The 22877-nt window shown below is 40.3% G+C and overlaps 1 pseudogene; it reads left to right on the top strand.

Annotated features, from left to right (window-relative positions):
• Positions 1-12148: 12148 nt before the first annotated feature.
• LOC133253945 (U3 small nucleolar RNA-associated protein 14 homolog A-like) lies at positions 12149-14690 on the top strand (annotated as a pseudogene).
• Positions 14691-22877: the final 8187 nt, after the last annotated feature.

Here is a 22877-nt window from a genome sequence, read left to right as displayed (position 1 = left end):
GTATTCAAGGATGTTTTCCTTTAAGATTGACTTTTTGATCTCCTTGCTGTCCAAGGGACTCTCAAGAATCCTCTCCAGTACCGCAGTTTGAAAGTATAAATTCTTAGGCACTCAGACTTTCTTTATGGCCCTACACTCACATCTGTACATGACTACTGGAAAACCATATCTTTGACTATACAGACCTTTGTTGGCAGAGTGACATCTTTGCTTTTTAACATGCTGTCTGGGTTTGTCATAACTTTCCTGCGAAGAAGCAATAGTCTTCTAACAATGTAAAGAATGAAATTGTGCCACTTGCAACAATATGGTTATGCTAAATGAAATAAATCAAAGACAAATGCCGTATGATCTTTCTTACATGTGGAATCTAAAACAAACAGACAAGAAACCAAGTACATATATGCAGAAAACAAATTGGTATTTACCAGAGGTGGGAGGTATTGGTGGAGAAATGAGTTAAAGGGGTCAAAAGATTATAAAAATATTTTGAAAATTTCACAAATAATAAAAAAATTGCTATAATATCTACTTAGATGATACTTCAACTAGATTGTAAGCTCTTTAAGGACAACATTCTTTTTCTTATACACTTCATAAATTGTTTTGCATTGATATGGCAGGTATTCAATACATTCAGAATAAAAGAATGAACATATACTTTCTTAATTCATCCATAGAAATTCATATCTAGAGACTATTTGGAAAGTGAGTTTTAAATCTATAAAAGAAACTGACTTAGCCCTCATTTCAAAGAGTTTTAGTACTCAGTGACCATTTAATGTATGGATTATTGACCTGTTCATTCATATCACAGATGCTTTGAGCTGTTCGAGTCTGCCAGCAGAAATCTGTTTTACAGACTTCAAGATAAATGATTTAGTAGTCTTTAATGATTGCTGTTATGGATGGTTGTGCCCTTAATTGATAGTTTAGCAGATTAACAGCTCACTGGATGGATTATTTCACCCATCTATGCATTTCAGAGAATGACTGTATATCTAATGGTTCGAGTCAAATCAAACAAACATTTGCTGAACTTCCGCTAGGGCAAAACACTGCCTAGCACCTAGTCAGTGGGATAGGGAGGAGGTGGGAAGCAAGTTTAAAACCATACAACAACAACAGCAACAAAATGCACGCAACGAAAGTGTCATAAATAACACGGTGAGCATCTATCATGATGCTTTCCACGAAGGTAGGCCAAAATGATGCCAAGACCATTCTTCTGAGAATTTCTGAAACTGATCTTCAGAGTGTTTGTGTAGGCACACTTGATTGTGTGCTAAGAGTTTCTCGTTGAATATTATTGTTTACCAAACATGAAATTAATAAAAACATTAACAGCATTTGAGTAATTAAGAGATGTGTTAGTAGCAGCAACAGCAGCAGTGCTAATCATGGCCATGGTTAAAACAAAAAGCTGTTAAATATCAGCCTGGGTAGGCTTTCTTCCTGGCTAGTAATGTCAAGTCTAAGAAAGAATTTGTTGATACTACAAAGAGGTAGACTCCTGTCTATTCATTAGATAGAGTGTGGGTATTTTTTACGAAACAGACCTTATTTTGAATCTCTAATTTTTTTGGCTACTGGCAATATAAAACTATGCATATAATTGAACATCTCTGCAGTTTGGTCCTTTATGAAATGGGTCTAATACCTACTTTGCATTGTGGTTACTTTAGCATGTAGTTATCAATACCTGGCACATAGTTTGTGTACTCAAAATGTTCAGTAAATAGTAATTATTAGTCTAGTTATTTTATTAGTCACAAATTTATGCATCTACCATGACTGTCAAAATCTAGCAATGCCATTTACTGTTAGGAAACACATGTTGGAAAAATTGATGTGAACTTTGATAACAAAGTGGACTTAGGGTGAAGCTGGGAAATTAGACTGGCGAAAGACTGGCTGGCTGTAGGACTGGTTGGTGAAAACAGGAGTTAGAAAACTGGTCATAGAAATTCCATGTTGGTTATTGTGGGAAGAAAGGGAGGCTTATCACTGTGGTTTTCTCCACTGAACTCATGAAGACTGCTTGTTAAATCTAGTTTAAAAGAATAACATTGTCAGAAAGCCCATTGAAGTTTGCTCGTTTCAGCCTGACATTTTCCTATAGAAATAATTGCAATTACATTTTAATATCTGGAAAATATTTCAGGTCAGAAATGGTGATGCTTGCACTGAGAAGGATAGGAGATGTGAAGTTTCACTGGAAAAATTAAGAAATACTGTGCAAGAATATGATTACTGTCCTTTCTATCACCTCAGTGTGTATATATATCTGTGTACACATATATGTTGTTTTTATGTATTTATAGTATGTATATATAGTACATATACACAAAATACATTGTATATATATTATTGTGTATATACATTGATTCTGAATATATATATTCCAAAGACAGGGATAAAAATGTCAAGAAATGCATATATATATACACACACATTACGTTCCAATCAAGACTTAGTTTTCCTGACTTTTTGGCTTTCCTGAATATTATGAAGATTTACTGGAAGTTCAGAGGTCAGAGAAGTTCATCTGATGCAGAAAGTAAAATGAAAAAATACTTTATTTCCTCGTTAATGCATTTGCTTACATGAAATGGAAATGCTTGATGCAAATGCTTGATAAATACAAATAAATCTTGGAGGGAGAGTTGGCAGAGTGACAGAACAAGTTCTCATGCCTGTTAAAGCTGCATTTTGGGTATAACAGAGGAACCTACTTACCGGCTCCCAGGCAGGAGCTGTTGACCCAGGTTGGCTCTAAGATTTCAAGTCTGGTGTCAGCTTACCTTTCCCATTAGGCAGGGTAGCCTGTGATTCATTGCCAGTAGCCTGCCCCTGTGGGGACGGTTAATGAGGTTTGAAGTTTCATTAAATTTTCCTTTCAAAATCCTTTTCCTTCCATGAGGATGAAAGTTAAAAGTTTCCAGATAAGCTTAGCTGGAGTGCATCCCACTTCTCTGAGGTTAAAGGATGGAGAAGGAAAATGGGTAGGAAGGTAAGTACCCTGTCTGACTTAACTGGGTGGGCCTGCCCCAGTGTTACCTGCTGAGATGTTTCTTGGGCAGGTACCAATTTGCCTCAGGCATTTAGAGGGCTTATTTCTTTAGGTGGGCTGGCCCATTATCTCCTCAGGGCACAAGCCTACTTTCCATTAGTGCTAATGTGAAGGGCGTGCTCACTGAATCGTGAGCAAGACACTGTGGGTGAAAGGCAGGACCAGGGCTGTCCAGAGGAGTCAGCAGGGCAGGGGGAGGTTCTTTTGGAACAGTGGCAGGCATATTCTTGCCAGGAAGTATGCATTTCTTGACATTTTTATTTCTGTCTTTGGAAGTGGAATTGGGAGGGAGACTTTATTTTTATTTTTTTAAAGATTTTTTTTTTTTTTGATGTGAGCTTCACAGTCAAACTAAATGTATCCATCACTTTACAGAGTTGCTTTTGGGGTGCAGGGACATAAGGGAACAACTAATATTGTTGTTCCCAGCACATTTCTAATATACAGTTCAGTTCAGTTCAGTTGCTCAGTAGTGTCCGACTCTTTGCGACCCCATGAATCGCAGCATGCCAGGCCTCCCTGTCCATCACCAACTCCCAGAGTTCACTCAAACTCATGTCCATTGAGTCGGTGATGCCATCCAGCCATCTCATCCTCTGTTGTCCCCTTCTCCTCCTGCCCCCAATCCCTCCCGGCATTAGGGTCTTTTCCAATGAGTCATACAAGTCAGTATTAATAACTATAGTGACTGTGTGTGTGTGTGTTTAGTCGTTCAGTCATGTCTGACTCTTTGCGACCCTGTGAACTGTAGCCCACCAAGCTCCTCTGTCCATGGAATTCTCCAGGCAAGAATACTACAGTGGGGTGCCATTCCCTTCTCCAGGGGATCTTCCCAACCCAAGGATTGAACCTGGTCTTCTGAATTGTGGGCAGATTCTTTACCATCTGAGCCACCAGGGAAACCCATTTTTAAAGTCTTTATTGTACTTGTTACAATATTGCTTCTGTTGTTTTATGTTCTGGTTTTTTTTTTTTTTTTTTTTTTTGGACATGAGGCAAGTGGGGTCTTAGTTCCCTGACCAGGGATCGAACCCCCACCCTCTGCATTGGAGGGTGAAGCCTTAGCCATTGCACTGCCAGGGAAGTCCCTGCAAGACTTTTAGGACTCTAGGAAGCCAAAAGTTTAGCAAGAAAGTTTTTACCTGGCCCATAGGTATCAACTTGTTAAAGAGATTTTCAAACTGCCAGCAAAGCATAATGCAAAGAACCAGATTAGGGAAGATATTTTTGAATATCTAGTTTCAGCCAAGCAAAGGAGAGAGAAAGATAAGATGTGCTGTGAGCACAGGTGTGGCTTGCTGCAGCAGACAGCTTCTGACCTTCTTCAGGTAGCACCAACTCCCCCCAGCCTTGCCAAGCTGGGGAATTCCAGATTTGTTGCTAAGTAATAATTTGTCACAGTTGGATGCTATAATAAAAGCTGTTGCTATAGATGCTGTTCTTTTGAAAAAGTTAGAAAGGTTGAAGTGGGGATGAGTAGGTGCGCTCTGTAGCTAAGTTTTAGGTTGCTGTGACTTGGGCTGCATTCTAGCTTAGTTGGCAGCCCTAAGTCTGTGTCCCAGACTCAACTTTTGCTTCAGTCTTGATTTCATTGGGTCAATTAATTAATGAATTCAACCAATGTTGACTGAGCTAGCTGACTTTTCTGTAGCTGGAACCAAGTCTATGTAAGAGTAACTATGGCAGTGTCATGTTAACCTCCAAACATAGGTGGGCATTTTTATGGTGTGATCTCAGCTGTCTACATCAGAATCATCAGGGGTGTTTTCAAGAATGCACATTCCTTGGCCTTTCTCCAGATCTGCCATATTAAAATGTGGTGCACACATGTACGCACCATTTGGGCAACTCTTATAAATACTAACATCCGAGAATCATTGTTTTTGTTGATATTTATCAGTTGTAAAATGTAGGTGGGCAATATTTGTAGAGGCAGTTTTTTTTTTTTTCCCCCTACATTCCTTCAAGCCAATTAAACTGAAGTGAGAACACATAGTAGAAATGATTCTTAATTCACATGGCTTCTGGGGAGGCTCAAACTAGAGAGCTTGTGTTTTCCCAGGAATTCAGACTGGAGTCATAAATGTCATATTTAAAAATAATAACCCTATGTCCTTCCAAATACTAGGCCTCTCAGATATATATCAGTAGGTTAAACAAACACCTTGAACAATTCATAAAAGAAGAAATGTCTTCTCTTAGCTATTGCTTAACTATTCTGTTCTTAGCTATTGCTGTTTATAGTTTTGGCTTTGCTGGTGGCTCAGACTGTAAAGAATCTGCCTGCAGTGCAGGAGACCTGGGTTCGATCCCTAACTCGGGAAGGTTCCCTGGAGAAGGAAATGTCTACCCACTCCAGTATTCTTGTCTGGAGAATTCCATGGACAAAGTAGCCTCGAGGGCTATAGTCCATGGGGTTGCAAAGAGTCAGAAATGACTGAGCAACTAATGCTTTAATTGTAGTTTATGATAACATTTTATTTATACTTTATAGTTATTAATAGTTTAATGTAACCACAGTCTTCCATTTATATTGATTTCTTTTTTTTTAATTTGAATGGTCTTTTTGTCTTTCTTGGAACTCATTGTAGAGGCACCATCATAACATAATAAGTGTAAGGCGTACACACCAAACAGAGTGCTTGTCATACAATGATGCTCAGAAAATGAGTCCTGCTTTTTGTTCCTCCTCTTCTCCTTCTTTCTCCTCTAGATGGCTCTGGGAATTCATATGAACTTTGTGATAACCAACTTTCTGATCCATGATTTCTGATTTAAATCACAGGCAGTATGCTCATCCTATTTGAAACACTGGAGATAATTAAAGGTACCCTTTGGTTCTTAATTAAAAGCACCTTCTTTGCCTGACCTAGCCCTTCATGTATGTAGACTTGAGGACATGTACTTCCTTCTGTGTCCCGACTCTCAACACTGCCAGCTGGGAAAAGAGAGAAGACAAATGTGAAAATCTCTATTCAGAAAGTGTGTGGACTCCATTTCCTTTTTGTCCCAAATAGGGAAAAGCTAATATCTATGTTTCCCTTTTGAGAAAATGAATGAAGCTACACCCTTTCATCAGCGTAATTGCAGAGTTTTGAACAAAGATTTTAACTAGACTTAAGGACACCTTTATTTATCTCTTGTGCTGACATTATTTCTTCCCCAGATTAAATATCTCTGCCCTTGCATTAATTATCCAGAATCTTCTAATTGAGCAGCTCTGATTACAAGGTTTTTGAGGGAGAGCATTATATATTACTCTTTACCTTCATGTATATAATCATATGTAATCACAAAAGACCCCTAAGAGGCAAGGAGAGGTCCTTCTTCTTTGCTGGGACAATCCTTGCTTGGTTTAGCAAAGATTTCACTCTCTTTACTGTCATACAAATATTTTTGAAAGTTATAATTCATTTTAGGGATCATTTTGAAGTGTTCCTGAATTATAAATTCCAGAACATAAGTCATTGACAGAATGTTATATATATATTTGTATCTATATTTATATCTATATTATATATAGTCTTAACCCCATTTCTGGTGCTCCTTCAAAATCTCTTAATTTCTAGAGAAAAGTTGCCCAAACCACAGATCCTGAAGCACATTTATCTCTTTCACATGCAGCCTTCACTCTTCAAGATCTCTAATTTATGTATTGGAAAATCCTATTAAACCAGCCTTGACAGGGCAAACAATAGCTATTTGTTGTTGTTGTTGTTGTTTTCTGTTGATTGCAAAAGTGGCTTCTAGGTTACCTGAGTACTAATAGTTTCTTTTCTTCAGTTTGAGGTGCACTGGGATTTTAAGTTAAAAAAAAAAAAAAGTCAATTTAATTTCCAGAGTCATTTATTTTGAAAAGAAAGAAAAAACAACCCAGGGAAGCTGGAGATATTGGGGTCTTTCCATTCTATCTGACTTTGAGGTTATGATTTGTGGCTAGTATGACTTTTAAAATTAATTTAGAAACAAAGGTAACATCAATGAAAAAATGAAATTAAAACAGTGGAAGAGACCCAGAACAGTAGAGGAATTCTGATTTTGGTGTCAATTTTGCACTGAGCTAATCCTGGTGTTGTAGATTTTTACCAGAAGTCAACCAGGGTGCAAAATCATTCACAAAACTCAGGAGTTGGGTGTGGGCCTCATGGAAGTTGATGCTCAGAGAATATGGTTAAATGGCAGTTATTCCTGAATTTCCTGTGCTTTAGGATGGTGACTTCTAAAGACTACTTCCCCGGGGGTCAACAGTGAGTTGGTGGAAATTTGGGATGTCAGCACCACTGGGAGGACTAAGTCTGTCTGTCACAAACTCACGCTTGGTGCGCTGCTTAAATCAGATCAATACTTGAGTGATGTCAGCTTCAGGGAGTGGGAGTCTTGGTCTAGGGACATAGGGAGTGGGTTGAGAGAAAGACGTGTGAACCAGAAGAGGAAGGAAGCAGAGGAAGAAGGAGGATGCAACATGTTCAGTCGTGTTTGACTCTTTGTGACCTCATGGACTGTACCCCGCCAGGCTCCTCTGTCCTTGGAATCTCCCAGGCAAGGATACTGGAGTGGGTTGCCATTTCCTTCTCCAGAAGATCTTCCCAACCCAGAGATCAAACCTGCATCACTTACATCTCCTGCATTGGCAGGGGGATTCTTTACCACCAGCACCACCTGTGAAGCCCATGAGTACCTGGGGATGAGTCCCAGGGGATGGGTACCAGGGGATGAGTCCCAGGGGATGGGTACCAGGGGATGAGTCCCAGGGGATGGGTACCAGGAGATGAATACCAGGAGATGGGTACCTGGGGATCCTTTTACTCAAGGGTACTGCTAGCAGCTGCCTGAGGCTCAGCTGCCTGTGGCTCTGCCTGGGGACTTTGTGTAGGTTTAATCCAGATGTTAAGCCTGTCTCTAAAGGTGCTCATCTTAACTGCCTCTAAACCTGGGAAGAGTGCTAACGTCGTAATAAATAACCTTGCTAGAGAGGAGGGCTGAAAGTTGAGTCCAGAGGACGTTGCTTCCATTCCAGGCCAAACTGCTTTCCTAAAGTAGGGGAAATGTTGTACTGGGGATAAAGTGCCCCCTTAAGTGTTCTCACCTCTGGTAGGAAAAATTCAATTTCCCTGAAAGATATGTCACCATTTTTCCCTTCCTGAGGCTTTAATCTCTGTATTGCAGTAGAAAAAGTGCTGAGGATCAAAGATGCCATACAAATTACTGGGTCATGTTTTGAAACCTACTTGTGTGGTCATCAGAAAGTCTGGGACAGGAGGTGGCTGGCGGCAGATGGAGAACTGTGGGGGTGTTGGACGAACAGCAGGGAAGGCCGGTGAAATTATCTGAACACAGAATGGTGATTCTGATGCTGTGTTCTGCCACCAAGCACAGGTTATTAGCTGTAAAAAATCAATTTTCTTTGATAGTGTCTCTATGCCCCTTACCTCTTCTCTGAAATTTAGGTGATGACCAAAGTAACTTCAGACAGTGTACTGTGTGGCATATTATGTGTTTTTGCTGTTTAGTTGCTCTGGACATTATAAAATCAATATACTATGATGCTGAAGCCAAATTTCAAATAGATACTGTATTTATCCTATCTCCCTTGTAATTTCAATCAGATAAGGTGTTTTTTTTTTTTTTTTTTGTTCCCTGTCCAACACTGGTGAACATTCAGTTTCTTGCAAAAAGCTAAATGTTGTACATGAATATGCTTCAGTCTAATCACAGCACATTTGTTTAGTTCATAATATATGCAAAGTACCTACAAAGTGCTATGAAAGAAACAAATTTTGTTTTAGACAGAGGACTTTCCTTCTCTTTTGGAGTTTAAGTGAAAGTCACTCAGTCGTGTCCAAGCCTTTGGGACCCTGGAATTCTCCAGACCAGAATACTGGAATGGGTAGCCTTTTCCTTCTCCAGGGGCTCTTCCCAACCCAGGGATCGAACCCAGGTCTTCCGGATTGTTAGCAGATTCTTTACCTGTTGAGCCACAAGGGAAGCCCAAGAATACTGGAGTGGGTAGCCTATCCCTTCTCTGGGGGATCTTCCCGACCCAGGAATCAAACTAGCGTCTCCTGTATCACAAGCGCATTCTTTACCAACTGAGCTATCAGGGACGCCCTTTTGGAGTTTGCTCCTGTATATTATTTTTACTTCTTTTTTGTTTTATAAGCTTATCTTTTTTAATGATAAAATTAATATAGCTATAATACCTTATCAACAAATTGGAAACAAGAGGAAAAAATGTCTACAAAGTCATCCCCCTAATGAAAAACTACTAGCATTTTGGTGTTTTCTTCCAGTGTTTTTTTCTGGGCATCTGGGTTTTCCTTTCAGTTGCTACAGTGTACATATATGATTTTTATCTCCTTTCAGTTCACAATATTATGAACATTGACCATTTTACTACAAAGTCTTTACATCTTATTTGTGAAGGGTCTTAACACTGAAAAACAGATGCTGTTGCTGCTGCTAAGTTGCTTCAGTCGTGTCCATCTCTGTGCGATCCCAGAGATGGCAGCCCACCAGGCTCCCCGTCCCTGGGATTCTCCAAGCAAGTTCACTGGAGTGGGTTGCCATTTCCTTCTCCAATGCATGAAAGTGAAAAGTGAAAGTAAAGTCGCTCAGTCGTGTCTTTAGCGACCCCATGGACTGCAGCCCACCAGGCTCCTCCGTCCATGGGATTTTCCAGGCAAGAGTACTGGCGTGGGGTGCCATTGCCTTCTCCAGAAAAACAGATGAGAGATATTTATTTAAATAGTCCTTGTTTTTACTGATTTAGTGGCAGCACGAGATGTGTAAAGAACATGTGCTTCCCTAGAAACTGTGCTTGAATGCGTGCTCAATTACTTTTTTCTCTGTGATTAGAGAGAAGTAATTTCTCCTCTCTGAACCTCAGTTTTCATATCTATAAACTCCGCCATGTATTCAGTGAGTACGTGATCTGGAAATGGTAGCTATTATCACTTAGGCTTGCCTCAATTTTTGTCATTATAAATAATAAAATATGGAGCATATTTACATACATAATATAACACTTCTAGATTTTGTATTATTTTCTTTGGCTGTAACTTCAAAACAGAATTTCTGGGTTGATCCATTTAAAGATTCTTGACTTGTTTTATCATATTGTTTTCCAGTTTACTAATTGAAATCACACTGTCAAGGTATAACAAAACCTGGTTTTACTTTCTATTTTTCAGATGAACAATAAAATCATCTTTTTAAGTCCCTGCAAATCCAAGTGGGAGTTTGAATGAAATATTCAAATTTTCATTTGGGAATATCATATGCCTGCTCATTTACTAAAACATCTTATATTTTCATATACCTTTGTATTTTTTCATATAGCCCACTTTTCTCATCCAGAACATGCATAAAGGTTCATATGTTTTATTGCCATTGAGAGTGTACATGTATTGTAATAATTATAATTATCATATATTGTGATATGATTATATCATATGATCTATTTTTTATGTTCCTTTAATAGTCATAACTCTATTTTGTTCAGTTTGTATGTCATTCTTTTTTTTTTTAACACTGAATTATAGTTGATTTACAGTACTGTGTTAATTTCAGGTATATAGTATAGTGATTCCATTTCTTCACGATTATACTTCATTATAGGTCATTTCAAGATAATGGCTATAATTCCCTGTGTATACAATATATCCTTGTTGTTTTTCTTTTTATGCATAGTAGTTTGTATCTATTAATCCCATACCCCTAATTTGTCCCTCCCCACTCCTTGTGGTAATCATAAACTTGTTTTTTATGCCCATGAGTCTGTTTGTTTTGTATATATATTCATTTGCCTTATTTTTCAGATTCCACATATGTGATATCATGTATTTGTGTCTTTCTAACTCTTCATCATCCTTTTTCTGGTCAGAAATTTAAATCAGAATTTAAACTCTGGTCAGAATTTCTAAATCAATATAAGCAGTGAGAGAGATAACCCTACTGATTTGGTTTGGATATAAAAGGACAACATTTCCCAAACTGTCAAACTGTATTCTGAGGGGACTAGTGCTTTGTACAAAAAATGTTTGCAGTTCACTGAGATTTACAATTCACATTACCACACAAATGTTTCCAAGACATCCTATAGTTAGAAATATGTTTAACTATTGTTCAACTTATTTGGACAAAGAATCCTCATACTTACTCTGACTTTTCCCCCTCTTTCTTTTAGAACTGCATGTGTTTTCATTTTAGATAACAATATTTCTGAGGGATTTCCATTTGGGAAAAGATACTATAATATAAAATATATATATGAAATATAATGTTGGGATTAATTTGGAAAAGATTTTGTTAATAATGTCAATGAAGTAGCCATTTATCCCTTTTTAAAAGTATCATTAATAGGAATGAATATCACGTGTCTTTTAAATACCTGTTGAACAAATTAGTTTTTGTTATTTAGCTTACTACTGCGATAAAATAAAAAGTTCCTTGATACTGAACCCTCTAAAATCCTAGGATAATAACTACTTGGAATTGGTATTTTTTTTAATACCCCCTGGATTGCCTTTGCTAATATTTTACAATACTTAGTATTTTTATTTCTATATTCATGGGTAAATTGGTCTATGATTTTAATTTTCATATTAACTTTATTAGACTTTGGTATCAGGGATATATATTCACTCCATTGAATAATGTGAGTGTTTTTCTTTTCCTCAATACAGTAACTGTTTATATTCAGCATGGGAATTCTTTGCTCCCTGAACGTTTGAAATAATTCCCTGGTTAATGGGCTGAAGCCTTTTATAGGGGATGTTCTTTAATAACTCTATCAATAATTTCACCAGCATTGCTCTTGTCAGGTTCTCTTTCTATTGTTAAGTCAGTTTTGGTAATTTATGTTTTTCTTCCAGAAAATTGTCTGTTTTGCTGAGATTGCTTAATTTACTTGCTTATAATTATCCATGGTGTACTTTATAATTTTCAAATATTTTCTGTCACTTTTTAATATTTATTTTCTCTAATTGTGCCATTTTTGCCTTTCATTTTTTTAGAACTAAGCTTGAATTTATTAACTCTACTATGTTTCTTTTTTTAACTTCTGATTTGATTTGGATTATGTCTTGCCTTTCAACTTCTGCTCCTGGTCCATGTGAGAGACAGGCTGCTGAGATGAGCGTGAACCAGGTTGCGGAGAACAACCTTCTGGCTTCGAACCAACAGAAAGAACTAGAGGATTTGCCAAAAGACTACCCCTTGAGCACCAGTGAAGATGAAGGGGACAAAGATGGAGAAAGAAAGCATCAGAAGCTTCTGGAATCAATCAATTCACTTAATGGAAAGGATAGGCAGAAATTGGCTGAGAGGTCAGAGGCTAGTCTGAAGGTGTCAGAGTTCAGTGTAAGTTCTGAAGAATCAGGAGAAAAGCTGGTCCTTTCAGATCTGCTTGAGCCTGTTAAAACTTCATCCTCATTGGCTGCTGTGAAAAAGCAGCTAAATTAAGTGAAATTGAAGAAGACTGTGGAGTTACCACTTCACAGAGAAGAGATTGAGCGGATCCACAGAGAAGTGGCATTCAATAAAAGCTCCCAAATCCTCTCCAAATGGGATCCTGTCGTTCTGAAGAACTGGCAAGCAGAGCGGCTGGTTTTTCCCCTGAGCAAGCCCCAATCAGCCTTTGCTTCCATCGAACACGTGGTCAGTGGCTGGAAGGCAGGAACTACCCTGGAGTAGGAGATTTTAAATCTTCTCCATAAGAACAAGCAGCCCGTGACAGACCCTTTACTGACTCCCATGGAAAAGGCCTCTCTCAAAGCTATGAGCCTGGAAGAGGTAAAGATGCGCCGAGCAGAGCTTCAAAGGGCCTGGGCCCTGCAATCCTACTACGAGGCCAGGGCTCAAAGAAAGAAGAGAATCAAAAGCAAAAAGTATCACAGAATTCTGAAGAAAGGAAAGGCCAAGCAAGCCTTAAAAGATTTTGAGAAGCTGCAGAAGGTCAATCCTGGTGCAGCACTAGAAGAACTAGAAAAACTTGACAAGGCCAGAATGATGGAGCGAATGAGCCTTAAGCACCAAAACAGTGGGAAATGGGCAAAATCAAAGGCAATTATGGCCAAATATGACCTGGAGGCTCACCAGGCTATACAGGAACAGCTGGCCAGGAACAAAGAGCTGACGCATAAGGTCCAGGCGGCCTCTGAGAGTGAGGAAGAGGAGGAAGGCCAGGAGGAAGAGTAAGAACCTCTTGTCCCTGACATGGTGAATGGGGTGCAGATAAAGGCAAATGGACTGAATCCCTGGATGTTCCGGAATCACTTCATTGATGCCGAAGAGGCTGAGGTCCAGAAAGACCTGGAGTCTGTTGAGGAGCCTGAAGCCCAGGAGACTTCTGAAAGTGAGGAAGAAAGAGCAGTGGTGGAGGAAGAAACTCTCTTGAAAGAATTTGAGGAAAGGCGATCACTTAGACAGAAGTCTGAGCTCAACCACATGGCAGAGTCAGTGCACAGACGTGTAACAAAGGATCCTAGCAGCCAGGAGTTACTGTCCGAATTGAGGGCACTGTCTCAGCAACTCATCACGGAGAACCATCAGTCAGGGAAGCAAGAACTGAGTTCAGCGAGGACAGCTCAGAGAGAGGAACCTGCCAGGGAGGAAGAGGAGCCCATGTTGCTGCAGAGGCCAAAGAGAGCTCGGACTCTGGACGAGCTGGAGGAGCTGGGCAGAGAAGGGTGTGTTGAAAACAAGGAGCTTCCCAGAACTGCAGTGGAAGGGCTGCAGTTGGAGAAGAATCTAAGTAATCATATTGGCGCCCCCAAGGAGAAGAAAAGGAAGGAGCAAATGACTGATCTCCAGAACCTCCTAACCACAAAATCGCCTTCTGTGAAGTCCTTGGTAGTTCCCATGACTGTACAGGAATTGGAAGATGAAGAAGAGAGAGATCAAAGGCAGAAAATAAAGGAAGCTTTTGCTGGGGATGATGTCATCAGAGACTTCTTGAAAGAGAAGAGGGAAGCCGTGGAGGCGAGTAAGCCAAAGGACCTGGACCTGACTCTGCCTGGCTGGAGCGAGTAGGGTGGTATGGGCCTGAAGCCCAGCGCCAAGAAGAGACGCCCGTTTCTCATTAAAGCCCCTGAGGGTCCTCTGAGGAAAGACAAGAATCTGCCAAACGTGATTATCAATGAGAAGCGGAACAGCCATGCAGCAGCTCATCAGGGGCAGGTGTTTCCGCATCCATTCACACACCATCAACAAGTTGAAAGGACCATCCAGACCCCCATAGGATCTACATGGAACACCCAGAGGGCCTTCCAAAAGCTGACCATGCCCAAGGTTGTCACCAATCCAGGCCATATCATTAAGCCTATCAATGCAGAGGATGTGGGCTGCTGGTCTTCCTCAGGGTCGGACCTCTGTCGTACAGAGGAATCCAAAACAACTCTCTATACGTCACAAAAAACATCTGGAGAATAACTGTGTGGATTGAATTGCTGAAGTAGTGACACTTTGGTGCCGGGAACCAATAGCCCCGACTGTTCCTCCGCTGGCCTGGTTTTACTTGGAGCTGCAAGATGATTCCAAAACAAGCTTAGCACACCATGGGTGTAGTTAAGCCACATTTTAGAAATAAAGGCATTTTTATCTATTTGAAAGAAAAAAAGGATTATGTCTTTCTGTTTTCTGAAGCTCCTTGTGTTTTTTTTTCCTAAATTGATAGCTTGATTATATTTTCCCTTTATCTTTAACTTTGTAAATAATAAGAACCCTTGACTATAAATTTGCCTATGAGTAGATCCATAAAGCTTAATATGTTTTATTACCGTTTTGTTATAGCTAAATAAGCTTTAATTGTACTACTAGCTGGCCTATTGAAGATCTCAGGAAAAATGCTCTAAATGGGCCTGAGATTTGTGGCTCTGTCGTGCATTCTTTTTCATTTCAATTGCCAGGTCTCATAGGCTAAGACAACTGCTCAGAAGCAAGGTCTACTAAAGTCACTGTGCCTCATCCACAAGTTTGATCTCTTATCTGCTCAGTGAGAGGAGACATGCTCCTGCCTTCAGAGTGTCTGCTTGAAACCACCTTAAATTTATTTAATAGCCATTAATAAGTAAATTATTATGTGTGTGCTAAGTCATTTCAGTTATGTCTAACTCTTTGTAACCCACCAGGCTCCTCTGTCCATGGGATTCTCCAGGCAAGAATACTGGAGTGGGTTGCCACGTGCTCCTGTAAGGGGATCTTCCTGACCCAGGGAGCGAATCTAAGTCTCTTAAGTCTCCTGCACTGGCAGTTAGGTTCTTTACCACTAATGCCACCTGGGAAGCCCAAATTACTATATACCAACATCATTTCCCACTCCAGTATTCCTGCTTGGAAAATCCTAAGGACAGAGGAACCTGGCAGGCTACTATCCATGGGGTCACAAGAGTAGGACATGACTTAGTGACTAAACCAAGCATCTTTTGGGGGGCTTCCCTGGTGGCTCAGATAGTAAAGAATCTGCCTGCAATGCAGAAGACCTGGGTTCGATTCCTGAGTTGGGAAGATCCCTTGGAGAAGGGAATGACAACCCATTCCAGTATTCTTGCCTGGGGAATTCCATGGATAGAGGAGCCTGGCAGGTTACAGTCCATGGGTTGAAAAGAGTCGAACAAAACTAAATGACTAAGCACAGCACACAAGGATCATTTTGGGCTTCCCAGTTGGCGGTAGTGTAAAGAACCTGCCTGCCAAGGCAGTATACCCAAGAGACACTAGTTTGATCCCTGGGTAGGGATGATCCTCTGGAGGAGGGAATGGCAACCCATTCCAGTATTCTTGCCTGGAGAATCCCATGGACAAAGAATCCTGGCAGTCTATAGTCCATGGGGTTGTAAAGAGTCGGACATGACTGATACGCCTCAGCACCTGCATGACAAGCATCATTTTAAGCATTTTGTGAATATTAGTCCAATTAATCTCAAATGAACCTTGTGCAATAGGTATTAATCATCCCCTTCACAGATGGGGAAACTAAGGCACAGGGAGGCTAGTGAGAGCCAGGACTTGACCCCAGTAGGTCTGGCTCCAGAGGCTGTAGTCTGAACCGCTAGGTTAAAGTATTCTTCTCTTGAAGTTCTGCCCGCTTGTTCCTGCCATACAAATACCTCTGTAAGTAAGTTAGAGAAAAACGTCTCCCTCTGTATTCAATTTAAGATTTTTAAAAATGTTATAACTCCATGTCACTATAGACTACAATATCTGTTAGCTTGTAGATACAGTCAGAGGACTGAGGGAAAAAGTTTTCTCTCCTCAGAGGAGTCAGAACACACCTGTCTTACTCTACTCCTCACTGGAATTGCCTCCAGATCATGTCCCCTCAGTGTGCTTGCCTGGAGAAGCCCATGAACGGGGGAGCCTGGTGGGCTGCCATCTATGGGGTCGCACAGAGTTGGACACAACTGAAGCGACTTAGCAGCAGCAGCATGTCCCTCTGAGCCTTAGCTGAAGCTACAGGCAAAAACCTCTCTGTATTGGTGCCCACAGTCAAATCAGTCTGAATGGCTTCTGAGTCCAGAATGTTCAGATCATCAGAGTATCCCACCGCTGACAGAGGGTTGAAAGCATATGATAGACAATACTGGGAAAGACCTTGGTGTTATGGCCGGGAGATTAAAGGTGAGGAAACACGGACTGGTCTGTAATTCTGGGTACAGTATTCTGTAGTTTCTGTCTCAAATCTATGAAAAGAACCAAAGCAAGTTGCAGTCCAGGAGAACAAGTGGCCCCAAGTTTGGAGACTGGATTGGGAAAGCTGAAGGCACTCAGAATAAACACTGGAAACACCTCTTCCACTTTGAGCAGGGTGTGACTATGAGCAGTCATACCTGGAGACTCAGCGCCTACGGCTCAGAGAGTCAACCTCATGTACTGTTTTTGAGATTTATGTTTACAAGCTGTTTGTTTTCTCTGACCAAGAGAAGAATATCTCTCCTGTCTTTTCATTGTTCTTCAGATTCAGCTACTCTGAAGGAAATAGTTTATTTCAAAAAGTTGTTTCCTAGCAACACTCCCAAGTAAATTTTATGTATATCTTCTAGTGTATTTTACTTCAGACCACGCCAAATATAGCCTTGTAATTCTATAGTAATAAACATATAGAAAATTATGTTTATTTATACAGATTGATTTCCTCCTTGACCCAATTGTTTTCCAGAAGATGGTTCTATTTTTCCCTCTGGTGAATGAAGTTTTCATTTAAGCATATCATTATTTAGTTTTTAGTATGTTGTGGTCAGAGAGTATGTTCTATTTTCCTCTGTGTGTTTCCATAACATATCTTTTGTTTTTAGTGTCAGTATTTGATTCAACAAACAGACAGCTTTTTTATGAATAGGGCAGTGATCAGGATATCACCCAGACTCAATGGCCATATTTGACACAACATATATTCAGTTTCCTATTCAGCTAGTGAACTTCTGCATCCATTGTGGAACTAATATGAGCACACAGCTCAGATTTAGACCACAGTGTCTTTTCTGTTCCAGAAACAGTTTCAGTTTTCAGCAGGTCATTTGTTTAATCTCAGGGTTTACTTCACAATGATGTCACCTAGTTATACATCAGCTGTAACATGTGGAAGCTCGTAATTCGTAAGAAAAGCATCACATATTAATTGCAAATTATGTCACAATTCTTTGTGTCTTTTTTTTGGAACTATAATTCAGTCACAGAGGACCATTATCCAATTCAGCCTTTCAACCATTTCAATTGCTTCCTTTGGTTCCTCATGACATCTAATTTCTGAACGAGTGTTCTATTATAATGAGTTCGGATGAGTAAATTTTCATCCTATGATTCTTCTGGCTCAGGATGAGGACTAACATGATTTCAGAAACACTTCAGTGCCATTACCCTAGAAGGTTCCTCTGTCTGTGGAACTCTCCAGGCAAGAATTCTGGAGTGGATTGCCATTCCCTTCTCCAGGGGATCTTCCCGACCCAGGGATCAAATCCAGGTGTCCTGCATTGCAGGCAGATTCTTTACTGTCTTAACCACCAGGGAAGCCCTCTCAACCTTCAGCTGCCATTAAGATCACTGAGAAGACTTGTTAAAACAGTTACTGTTAGCCTCCATTTCCAGAATTTCTGGACTGGCAGATCAGGATTAGTCCCAAGAATTTGTATTTCTAACAAATTCCCAAGCAATTTTGATCCTGTTGTTCCCAGTCTGCACTTTGAAAGCACCATTCTAGAACTGCGTAAACAACACGCAGAACCTTTGTTCCAATATAACATGAAGGGATATTGTTCAGCTTGACAAGTCCTGAATGGTCTCAAACCACTGGTATTGACTGTAAATCTGAAAAAAAAGTCTATTCTTTTCCAATAACAAGAGCTGCTCAGAATCCATCTTCTTGGCTTTCTGGCTGGCTTAGTCCTAATCTGGGGGTTATTATTCTCAGGCTTGGAAGCACGATCATGTACAGCCAGTGTTTTGGCATGCTTTATTCCTGTGACAGGTATCATTTGAAATACACAGACTCATGCTCTGTCAAGCACCTGAAAAGAACTTTTCTATACTTTGATCTGTTTTCTTGCTTACAATAGTGAGATAGACAAAAGGAAGGCGGAAATGGTGCAGTAAAGATGGTGCTCCTAGAAGCCAGACAGAACAAGTACATTTAGGGCTGTCCAGGTGTTTGTGGGATTCCTCTGAATCTCTATTGCCTCTACGTGTGATTTTTTTTTTTTTAATGCTCAGATTATATATTTTTTTCTCTCTTGTAGAGAATTAAGATTCTTTTGGGGGTCTTTTTGCTTCATTACATGCCAATCACAACATTTCTTAAACTTCAAGAGTTAGGAACGGTTCTCCATAGTCATCAATTCTATGTCCTCAAGAGGAGAGACTTTCAGTTTATCTCATTGAGACCCTCATTAAACATCCTTAGAAACAGATCTTCCAGTCATTGTAGGTAGCCTGTTTTAGTGTTCATTTATCTTTATATTGATGATGTTCTTTTCCTTATTTTGTACAAATCCTTAAAATATAAACCTATTTTTTTTCTTCTGGTTTCACTTTTCCATAGGGATGGAGATCAGGTTAGTTGTCTGCTTGTCGTAACAGAAACACCAATTAAATTACACTTTTTAAGGCAAAACAGATTAGGATTCTTCAATTATTAAATGAATCTAGCTCTTGATCCTGCTAATGCTATTTTAAAAGTCTCATCATCTCCTTAAATATTTTTGAGTTGGAAAAACCTTTTGTAAATAATAACACGTTCTCTTACTTGCTGCGTGTTAGGCAGTGTTCTCAGCCCTCCACATGTCATTGTATGCTTTACCAAATTAGTAGATGTATATTATTGAAAGATCATGGGTTTCTAAAAAATTATTTTGCATGAAGATACAGACATTTCTGAAACAAATGGGAATACTTTTTCCTGGTCATTATTTATTGTTTTCCTATCTTGTAAGGATTCTCTAAAAATTTATTTCTGTTTGCGTCAATTGTTTTAATGTTCTAGTGTTTTTCAACTGTCAGTATTAGTAGCTTTGATGAATACTGAAATTTACTCTTATATTCAGGGAAGCTCAATATGCTAATTAAAAGATGCTGATCAGGGGATGTTAAATTTCTTTTAGGATCTCAGTTAAATATAACACAAAGATTTCTGACAGAAAAGAGATGGATGATAACAAATATAGAAGCAGGTGGCAGAAACTGTTTGAAAAGATTGCTAGATGTCATTCTGGAAGATTAAGCAAAATAATACTCTCCTGAACAGAAAAGTTTAACCCTTGATAATGATTGGAAATCTTTGTGTCTAACTTAAGAGTTTGCTCATTCGATCATACAAGCAATAAATGCGAGCAGTCCTTTACTATGCATGTGGCTCTGTGCTGAGTTTGGGCTACAGAGAACACATCTTGGTTCTTGTCCTTGAGGGAGAAGGTCCCAAAGGGCAGAGGAAGTAGACAACTCTCACCTCACCTCTGGATTTCCTGCTCAGAGACGAATGGCAGACTCTCCGTATACTTGTGGCTGATTCATGCTGTTGTATGGCAGAAACCAACACAATATTGTAAAGCAATTATCCTCCAATTAAAAAAAACCCTGGAGAAGGGCATTTTTACTTGGGGGTGAGGATTAATGACTGTTGTGTAACCCAGAAGTTCTGTCAGTTCCTTAGAAGAGTCAGAAAAGGTCCCTCTCTCCCCCAATCTGAAGTGGGTCCTGGTTTGAGAGCTTGAGTGACCCAGTCCTAAGGGTAGAGGCAGAATGTGATCCTGTGCAAATAAGGTTGATGGCTCATTGCTGCTTTCTCTTAATAAAATCTCTTTCTACAGCCTTTTGCTCCTGTGTTTGGTAGGATTACTCTGAAGGATAGAATTTATCAGGTTGGGCAGCAGCCTCATCTTTTCCTCACATAAAGCAACTTGAGGTCTTCTGCTGCAGACAGCTCTGGTAATATGATCATGTAAATATCCAGTAAATCACCATAGTGCTTTCAGTGATGTCACAGTTAATTTTGAGTAGACATTCCATTGATGAACTTCATTGTACTATATAGCACAACATAACACAGCATACCATCCCTGTTAAATCCTTGTCAATAAATGATAAGATTAGAAGGAAAACACCCTTTATTTTCTCAGTAATATCAATGTATAAGATTTAAGCATATCAGCATCGTTAAGTGTCAGGCATAATATATTTCAGGTCTCCCTCTCTCTTCCTGCAATTCTCTTTTGACCACACTTGAATGCTATTATAGAGTTAGGAGCAGCCACCTACTATGTGGGTGGCTCAGTCAGTAAAGAACCTGCCTGCAATGCAGGAAACCCAGGTTTGATCCCTGGGTTGGCAAGATCCCCCAGAGAAGGGAATGGAAACCCATTCCAGTACTCTTGCCTGAAGAATTCCATGAACAGAGGAGCCTGGGGGGCTACAGTCCATGGGGTCGCAAAGAGTTGGACATGACTGAGCGGTGTGCTTCTTCCATGTGCTCTAATATAGTACTGCCAATATTCCAGGAAACTTTGTCAACATAGCTAATATTATGTCTTTTTTACACTGAAATCAGAGAAGTCTGTTGAAGAGTCAGAGGTGGGATTCAGACCCAGGACTGACAGGTGCCAGAGCTGGCTCCCCTGGGTGCACAGTTCCTCTGGAGAAATGTTTTCTGTGCATGTTTACAACACTTCTAATTAAGTCATTGCAAACCATTTTTGACAACTTATGGGATTTCAGAGATGGTTGTGAGAATCAAAAGAGTAATTTTATCAGAAAATAAATCACTTGGAAGGGAGAACAATATTATTCAAAGTGATAATATTTTCCAAGTATTGAGATAGGCTTCCCAGGTGGTACTAGTGGTAAAGAACCTGCCTGCCAGTGCAGAAGACATAAGAGATGCAGGTTTGATTCCTAGGTCAGGAAGATTCCCCTGGAGGAGGGCATGGCAACCCACTCCAGTATTCTTGCCTGGAGAATCCCATTGACAGAGGAGCCTGGAGGGCTTCAGTCTGGAGGGTCACAAAGAGTCAGACATGACTGAACCGACTTAGCACACATGCATTTAAGATATAAATAACATTACTCCTGTGTGGCTGTATTTAAGATAGGGTTAGCATTTCAGTAGTGCCAGGAATCAAATTTGACACTCGTTTTGGAACCAAAGTATATATGATTCAGCTGCCTTGCCCAAACAGACAAGAATGACAAGATTTCATGTCCAGCCTGAAGACCGCTGGCCTACTCTCAGTAAAGGTTTGTCCAGGATGCATGGTCTGGAAGATGTAACCTCGTCCCTGTTAGGCAGGCTCCACAGTTCATAATGTCTCTCAATTCCAAGTGCAGCTCAGTTTTGGTGGGTAGATCCTCCTATGTTGAGTCAGAGGGGTCAGGAAGTCATTTGGAATATCTGGTTCCAAGTCCCTGCTGCTGTTACTAAGCATAGATGCAGGTACAGTGAGGTTGCAGTGTGGGAGCTGGCCTCAATGCCTGCATGGTGGTGGATGTGGTGAGTGGGATGGTTACCCACCCATGACTCTCCTGGGGACTCCAAATAAGCATCATGGTCCCCTGTGCTCCACCTTATTTCCACCAGGGGGTTCCCAGGACCAAGAGTCAGCTGAGCCCAGAAACAGCATGTCCACATCTTTTTTTTTTTTTTTCCAATTAATTTATTTGGCAGTGCCGAGTCACAGTTGTGGCATAAGGGATTTTTGATCTTCCTTGCAGCATGCAGGATCTTCAACTGTGGCATGTGGGATCTTGTTCCCTGACCAGGGTTCGAACCTGGAGCCACTGCATTGGGAGCTCAGAATCTTAGCCACCAGAAAAGTCCTCCATTCCCACATCTTTATAAACCTATCTTTTTGTATTTTTACGTGGGCCAGCCTCTCTGCCCTAGCTTCACTGATTAATACTCCTAAGATAAGGACATCTGGGGAGTCAAATCACTGCTCTTCAGTTGCACAAATGATTTGGTGGTGGTAACCCTTGAAATAGGACCGTTCTTTTTTTTTTTTTCAAGGAAGAAAGCCAACATCATAAGGGCTAATAGAACAAGTGTCTGAAGATGTTTTGTCTTGTAATATGTGTGCATCACACAAGGTGGCAGAATAAGCATGCGGCGATCTTCCAGCTCAAGGCGGGAAGCTGCATTGGTTGCAAAGCAGCATCCCTTCTCCAGCCCCTACCTTTGTAGGCTCAGCTGCAGCTGTCCTTGTGTCTGTGTGTGCTCACACATTTGTGTTTGAGGAGAGCATGGCACAGAGCTTAAGAACTTGCCAGCACTCAAATCCCTTGTTTTCTGTGAGAAACTGATTAGACCTCATCGGTTTCTTGAAAA

The sequence above is a fragment of the Bos javanicus genome, chromosome 9 (assembly GCF_032452875.1).
Source record: "Bos javanicus breed banteng chromosome 9, ARS-OSU_banteng_1.0, whole genome shotgun sequence".
Classification (NCBI taxonomy): domain Eukaryota; kingdom Metazoa; phylum Chordata; class Mammalia; order Artiodactyla; family Bovidae; genus Bos; species Bos javanicus.
The sequence above is the reverse complement of the archived record's forward strand: the minus strand, read 5'-3'. Positions and strand labels throughout refer to the sequence as shown.